Genomic DNA, 8,676 nt, shown 5'->3' on the forward strand with positions numbered 1-8,676 from the left:
GGTTCCCTAGCCCTCCGAGCCCAAGTCCAATAGCAGTTGTAGTGTGTCCAAGTTAGATCCAACATTCTCCAATAGACCCAAGTTTGATTTCTCTCATTTTTTTCTCTAGTCTCTCCCCTCTCCTCCACATTCCTCCTCTAAAATAAAATCCTCCAATTCCAAAAATAAAGAATAAGGATTCCCCTTTCTCCTCTCATTCCCCTTCCCTTTAGGTGTCTCCCACTCATCCACCTCAACCATCTACCATTAATGCCATGAATATGCCCCCATCCTTTTAACTTAATGACCTTGACTTTTCTTCCCGTATCTTATCCAAAAATCAATTTGAGAAGACAACTTAGAAAACCATGGGAAATGAAATATTAATATTTAATTTAGAAATAAATTTGAGAAGACAACTTGGAAAACCTTGGGAAATGAAATATTAATATTTAATTTAGAAATAAATTGGAGGAAACTTGGAAAAATTTAGAAAATGATAACAAATAATAAAATATTAATATTAAATCATATCAATAAAAAAAATAACGAATTCACAGGTATCTAATTATAGGTATATACAAATATCACTTAATAATTATAAGTCAATATTTTCATGTTCATTAAAAACTAATTAAATTCTCCATAAATCAATCTTAACCATTTATTTTATCATTTAATTTTAAGGTTTTTTCTATAATACTAGTATATTTGTGCGAGGTGTGGGTATGTAGCTAGCATACACATATCTCGTACATATGCTAATAATACTTATTAGAATAAAGCACAAAAATCCAATAACTCAATAGGTCGGCTAATAAGATAATGTAAGATAATAGGGTCAATTAGGGTATTACATACACCCCTCCTTCAAAAAAATTTGTCCTGAAGTTAGAGTGGAAAGGATACAAGGAGTTTGGAAGTAGTACGACAATAATGCATAACAAAATAGAGAGATATAGTAGTAAATTTAAGTCAATAAAGGATACCACTTCCCATCAAGAGTATCTAGCTAACATATAGTCTCCTATCCTCCCTAACCTACTTATGCTCCCATCCTATCCATCCTCTACTACAATATACTATGGCATTGACTATACTGATCAAACCAATGATAGAACCAATATGGCGGAAGCATTGAATATGTTTACCTAAATTCCCTAGCAGGAAAATGGAAATCATCATCACACGTATAGGGGAGCGCGTCCCACACTGCCCTCCCACAATTCTATGCTTGGAGGTTACATGGTGGGAAATGCCTCCACCCCTCCTCAAAGACTAGGGTCAACACCCTAATGTGGACCACACTAAAGTGTTGGTTGGATACTTATCATCGAATAATCCATTCAAGCAATCATGTCACTTTCCATTTACAGTTTGCCCATGTCATAATAGTGGATATCAAGTAGATACAAAATGTAATAGAACAATATACATCATACCATTTCTCATTGGATATCTCAACATTCCCCAATCACAAGCATAGATCTTGGTTATCACATAGTTCTTCCTAATATGCAAGTTAGTTCTCATCCATGCATATACATAACATATATATGTATATATATATATCTATATATATATATATATATATATATATATATATATAAGTGATATTAATCATCTTGCTATTAAGTCTAGTATCCACATGCCAATTTTGTAATTCATAACAACATACTGGAAGTAAATCTTACATTAAATAAATCATAACTTCGATAAGACATCCACAAGATAAATCCTATCCCCTTAAGCCATACATAAACAACAATAACTTTGATAAGTCATACACTAGATGAAACTAAAAATAGAGCCTTAGCATAAGTAGTCATCTAAGTCAAAATGGGCATCACAAATGCTCAAAAAGTGAGGGGTAATCATGATGTATGGTCTCTGCATCCTCCTAGATAACAGATCATAGGCTATATTTGTCCCATTGGATCTTAACCTAATCCGCCATACGACGTCTAAGCTATCGAACCCTACGGTCCAATATGCATAATGGTTCAACCATTACAGTTCCCACATCTAAGACCTCTAATTCCCTCCAATCCATGTCTAAGACCTGTAATTCCCCCAATCCAATTTATGAGATTCATCAAAAACATAATGTCATAGAATAGGTACGTGAAAAACATCATGAGTTTTATGAAAATGGGGTGGCAATATAAGATGGTAGGAAACCGGTCCAATCTTCTCCTTGATTCTAAAAGGTCCTGTAAATCAATGTGACAACTTCATCCCTTTCCCAAATCAAATTGTTCTTTGGTTGGGTTGAAGACGCATAAAACTTAATCTCCTACTTCATAACTCCAATTAGTCCTATGTGCATCAACACAACTCTTCTGTCTATCTTATGCTTCCTTTAACCTTTGTTAAATGTCTTACCTTTTCCTCCATTTCTTGAACCAATTCCAGCCAACCTATTACTCAATCCTCCAAATTTCCCCAACTTAATGGTGTCTTGCATGACCTGCCATATAGAGCTTGATGAGGAGGCATCTTCATTTAACTATGGTAAATGTTAGTATAAGAAAACTTTACCAATGGTAAGTACCTTTCCCATTGATTCTGATTATTCGCGACGTACATTCTAAGCATGTATTCCATAACTTGATTTACTTTTTTAGTTTGCCCATCTATTTATGGATGATATGCAATACTCAGATTCAACTGAGTCCCCAATGCCAACTGCAAACTTGTCCAAAACCTAAATGTAAAGTGAGAGTCTCTATCAAGAATGATATTTGTGGGTAACCCATGTAGCCAAATAACTTCGCTTATAAAAACACGTGCCATATCGGTAGCATCGTAAGTGTCTCTCACTAGAATTAAATGGGCACTTTTAGTCAATTTATCAACTACAACCAATATAACATTTTTCCTTTGTAAAATGAGTGGCAAACCCACAACAAATCCATATAAATGACCTCCCATTTATACATAGGGATATCATGCGTTATAGGAGTCATGTTGGGTGGTGATGAACGACCTTCACTCGTTGACATTTGAGACATTTAGTGACAAACTAGACTATGTCATTCTTTCCCAAAAGAAGAGTTTCTTCATGTCTGAATACATCTTCTTCACTCTTGGATGTGCATAAGGGAAAATTTTAAGAACCCCCCCTAAATTTATAAATATAATAAATGGGCGAATCTCCATGGTATATAGGAAAAATGGAAGGCGATTTTATCAATAATATAATATGTATATATAATTTTTTGGCGAATCTCTCACTAGGCTAGGTAAAGTCCTAGTGAATCTTAGCATAGGCTACATGCTGGTTTAATTCTCCCATTTAAATAGGCTACATTCCAGGTGAATACCATGGGTCAATACCATGTGCCATTTTGGTGAATACCATGGGTCAATACCATGTGCCATTTTTATTTTTATTAATTCTAATATTAGGGTTAATAATGGTTTTTTGCATGGTATTAATAACAATCTAGTCCATGGTATTTGTCCCATAGTATTTTGGCCATAGGTTTCACCTAAATATAACCCATTTTTTGAGTGTTCATAAATATAAGGTGACTTATGGAGTAAATATAAAAAAATGTTTTATTTGTTTACCATACCTCTCGTTTATTTATATTTTTATTAATTTACCATACCTCTTTTACAAATATGGTATTTGGCCCATAGGATTCACTTAAATAAAACCTCTTTCTTGAGCCTTCATAAATAGAACGAGGGTTATGGACTAAATATAAAAAGAGGTTTTATTTATTTACGATACGTCTAATTTATTTATATTTTTATTTATTTACCATACCTTTTGAGTAAGTATAAAAAGACGTTTTATTTATTTACCATACCTCCACTTTACTTATATTTTTATTTGTTTACACCCTTACATGTATATAAGGTGACTTATCGAGTAAATATAAAACTTTTTTTATTTATTTACCATACCTCTCATTTATTTATATTTTTATTAATTTACCATACCTCTTTTATAAATATGGTATTTGGCCCATAGGATTCACTTAAATAAAACCTATTCTTGAAAATGGACAAATGGATTCACTTAAATAAAACCTATTCTTGAAAATGGGCGAATGGAAGTTTGTAAGTCCTAATTTCGAGGGCTAAATTTACCTTTTTTACCCTCTCCCTTAAAATAAGGTGGGCTATTTGAGGTGATTTGTAAAAATGTATTATGATACAAAATATTCGCCCACTAAAAATTTAAAACCCCTTAATTTTGCCAAAGGGCGAACATTCGCCCCTAAAATTATCCTTGATGTGCATAATAGAGTGATCTATGTGACTCTTCAAGGATGGTTCTTTTTATACCCCCTTCCTTAGGGATGTGCATTCTCCCTTGAAACCTCAATAGTCCATTTTGTTCAAGGACATAGCCCTCAAACTTTGGTTCTATCTGCTTCCCACTATGGAGTGTTGATATAACCTCCAAATACCAACTATCTTCAAAGAGTTCCTCCAACACACATTCCCTCAAATTGACCCTCAAGGGTACTAGGGAGAAGGTCTATGGCCTCCTACTTAGTGCATCAGCCACTACATTCCCCTTTCCCTTAATGAATGATATCTAAAAATAATACTAACTTATGAATTCGCTCCACCACCTCTTCCTGAAATTGAAATCTCCCTGAGTGAAGAGGTGCTTCAGGCTCTGATGATTAGTTCTTAACTCAAAGCTTCTCCTGATGAGGTAGTGTCTCCACAGTTTCAAAGCTAGCATCACTGCTGCTAACTCTAAGTCATGGGTACCATACAAATCTTCATGTTTCTTCAACTTTTTGTATGTGTAATATATTATTATGCTTTCTTGCATCAATGGTGCTCCTAATATTTTATTTGAACCATGTTTGTAGATAGTGAAGTCCTTTTCCATGTCAGGCACTCAAAGGATCGGTGTACTAGTTAGTAATCTCTTTAGTTAGGTGAATGCATCATCACATTCATATGTCCATTCATACCTAATCCCCTTTCGTTGTAATGCGGTGATGGGATTTACAATATTTGAAAATCCTTCCACAAATATGTAAAAATAACCTACTAGCCCCATGAAGCTATGCACCTCATGATCATTTTTTGGTATCGGCTAATCCATTATGGCCTTTACCTTTTCTGGGTCAACTGAAATCCCTTCTCCTAAAATGATGTGCCCAAGATAATGAATTTTCTTCTGAAAGAAGGAACCTTTCAATTATTTTCCATTCAATTGATTTTCCCTTAAGCATGCCAATACAACCCTTAGGTGTTCTTCATGTCCTTTTCATTCTTGGAATACATGAGAATATCATCTAAAAAGACTTGCACAAATTTATCCAAATACTTCAGGAACACGTCGTTCATTAGACTCATGAACATCGTTGGTGCATTGGTCAAACCAAATGGTACAACTACGAACTCATAGTGCCAAAACTGAGTTCAAAATGAAATTTTTGGGATGTCACCTTCCTTAATCCTCAATTGGTGGTATCAAGATCGTAGATCTTTGATAAAACTGTTGCTCCCTTTATTTGGTCTGAGAGGTCATCTATTATGGGTATCAGGTACCTATTATTTATTGTTGCTCAATTCAAGTCCCTATATTATATTCATTACCTTAAGTAACCATCTTCTTCTTGACGAAATAATTGGTGCACCCCAAGGTGAAATACTAGGTCTAATAAATCCCAATTCTAAAAGATCTTTTAACTGCATCTACTACTCACAAAGTTTTGGAGTTGTCATCATGTAGTGTGCCTTAGATATTGTTTTTGCACTAAGTTTTAGGTTGATTGTGAAATTTATCTCCCTCATAGATGGTAATCCAGGCAATTCCTTAGGGAAAAAATCCTCAAATTTTGACAAAACTAGGCATTGATCTAGGGAGGGTCGTTTTGGTCACTTTACAGCCTTAACGACATATAGTTTACAGCCTTTTCAGAGACAAAATTTTACCTTCGTTGTGAAGATGAATAATAGGGACACTCCTCTCTTGATACCACAAACCTCAATTTACCTACCTTCATCATCTAAACAAATCACCTTCCTTTTGAAACAATTTACAAAAGCTCGATGAGCTTCTAGATAATCCATTTTAATGATTATATTGTACATCCCTAGTGTTGTGACGTATGCCTTAAAATTAGTTGTACACACCCCTGGGTTTACCTAACATTGGTTAACACTAAGTCTTACTTCTTGTTTTATCCTAGAAACCATTTCAACTTGTTTAAAGTCATCGTGCTCATAAGATGGAAACCCACATTTTTCTAATGCAACTGGTGAAATGAAACTATATGTAGCCCCATAATCAAACAAAATTTTAACTCTTACATGGTTTATCATACTCAAAGTTTCTATCATGAAAGATTGGTGTTCAACTTGTTGGTTATCAAATGCTGCATAGATCCAATGGTTGTTTCTTTCTCCTCCCATTGGTGCATTTCCTTCTCTATTGTTGTTACCAGTTTGTAACTTAGGACAATCATTCTAGTAATGAGGTCCCACACATCCCCAACAAGTGATGCGTGATGAAAAACAGCTCTAATGATGACAATGGGTTATTTTTAGGAGGTCCTTTTGATAATCCTCTTCGACCCTGATCTCCTCATGTCTTCACCATTTTGAACTTGTTCAATTATTCACATGACACACGAGACTTATTATCGCAACTTAGGATGTGTCTTCTCTTAATCAACTCACACACATATATAAAATGATATGCATAAGTTTTTCTTTTACTATGCTCAAACAATTTTTATTGATACTTAGAAGATCCCCAAGGATCTACTAAATCCTCTCATGTTTGTGCTCTAGACTACTTAAAATTTTTCTCTTAATACTAGCTAGGCTACTAGTGAAATGCATTTGTTAATCACACTGTGACGCTTTCTTAACACTAAATTACTCTCTTTAGTAACCTTAATTATTATTATAAAATATATTTATTTAATTTAATATTAAAGTTAATGAATGAAATGGTTTAATATACTCAAATAATTAGATTAAGTACTAAAGTGAATAATACCCCTTTAAAAAATATTCCCTTTATTCTCAACACTTTGGGTATAATGGAGGGTGGATATTTGTTCGCTCTTTGCGCCTTTCAAAATACTAATCTGGAATGAAATTTTAGAACCATTCTTGCATATTCACAAATAAACATTTAATTCAATTACAAGTAGTAGTTGAAACATGAAGAAGAGGTTTCACTAATTCTCAGACACATATTTCTTTCTCACACATAGAAATATCAAAACCATTCAAGGCACAATGAACACAATATTTACCTTGGAAACTAAAATGGGAAACCAACTCCAAATAGTTGTTGAGCTTTTAATTGGATAATACTTGGACTATAATGCAGTGCTTGGTTCTTTGTGCATACTCTCCACCAAGATGTCTTTTGAGAGTGAAGGTACAAAAGGTAATGGATAAGACAATAAACTTAACTTTTCATTTCCTTTTTCTCATACCTTTTTTCTTCTTTTCTTTCTATATTTTTTTTCTTATTTTTTACTCTTTTACATCATTCAATTTTATTTTTATATTGTAATTAATATTTTATTTAACTTTTAGAAACCATTCATATCCATTTCAAATAAAAATTTACTTAATACATTTATTTAATAAATAACATACCCTTCCCCGGATGCGGGTGCCACCATGCAAGACCTGGTAAGGCCACTTGCCACGGTAGACAGGACATGCGACGGACGGAGGGCATTAAGGCTCCTCGCCGCCACCTCCCATCGACCAGCAACGCAGCACTCGAGCCTTAATGAAGGTGCAGGTACCACAGAGGAGGAGGATGGCCGCATTCAATGTGGGGACATTCCGGAAGAATGAAGAGGTTGTTAAATTTGTCGATTGGGATGCAGATGAAGCCCACTGCGATGGTGTTCCTGCTCTGCAACCTGAGATTTCTGGAGTCATTGTGGAATTGGGGGAGGCTGGCCGACTGCTGGTCCTCCCTGGTTCATGCCTACAGTCATTTGTTTGTCACAGTGAGCCGAATTGGGTGGAAGCTACGTCTGAGGAAGCGGAATTTGGAAGAATGGTCCGTGAACGAATGCCATGTCGCCGGGGTAGAGGCTCAGGGAGAGCCAGATCCGCTCGAGGGCCTGCAGCCGACCTACACCACCATTGCTGCTGTGTTTATTGTCACCGACGAGGAGGAGCACCTCAGGTGCAGCCGAGTCAATATGTGGAAGCGGGAGGGTCCAGCAATGGAGAGCAATCTCTACCTGCATTCGGCTCTGTCATCTTCTCACTGCGCAATCCCAGAGAAAATTTGGGCATCAATGCTCATATTTCAGTATTGTTTACCAGAATCACGGACGAAAATGAAGCCGGCCTGCCTCGGCCACCTGCAATGGAGAATCCCTCGGACATTGAAGAGAGACTTCACCCGGCGCGAGAAGGAAAGCTGCCTCTGGCTATGGAGGAAGAATGCCGGCTCGTGGATAAAGGTAAAAGGCCTTTGGGGGAGGCCTCAAGCTCACGGGAGGCGGAATTGCGGGAGAAAGAACCTGATCTGCCGGCCTTCATGGACGGCCTACCAGAAGGACATGGCTGGGCGTGGATTCGAGAAGCCAAACCAGGGGAGGACGAGCCAGAGGATGATGAGCAAGAGGGCTAAGCCCAGGTGGCTCTCATGCATGCAGTCTGGACGCGTGTGGGATCGTGGTCGGTTCTCTCTCCTGTGGGATCGTGGTCGGTTCTCTCTCCTGT

This window comes from Pinus tabuliformis, chromosome 5_2 (genome assembly GCF_031772625.1).
Source record: "Pinus tabuliformis cultivar Carrire ecotype Pingquan chromosome 5_2, CPIR1, whole genome shotgun sequence".
In the NCBI taxonomy this organism is placed as follows: domain Eukaryota; kingdom Viridiplantae; phylum Streptophyta; class Pinopsida; order Pinales; family Pinaceae; genus Pinus; species Pinus tabuliformis.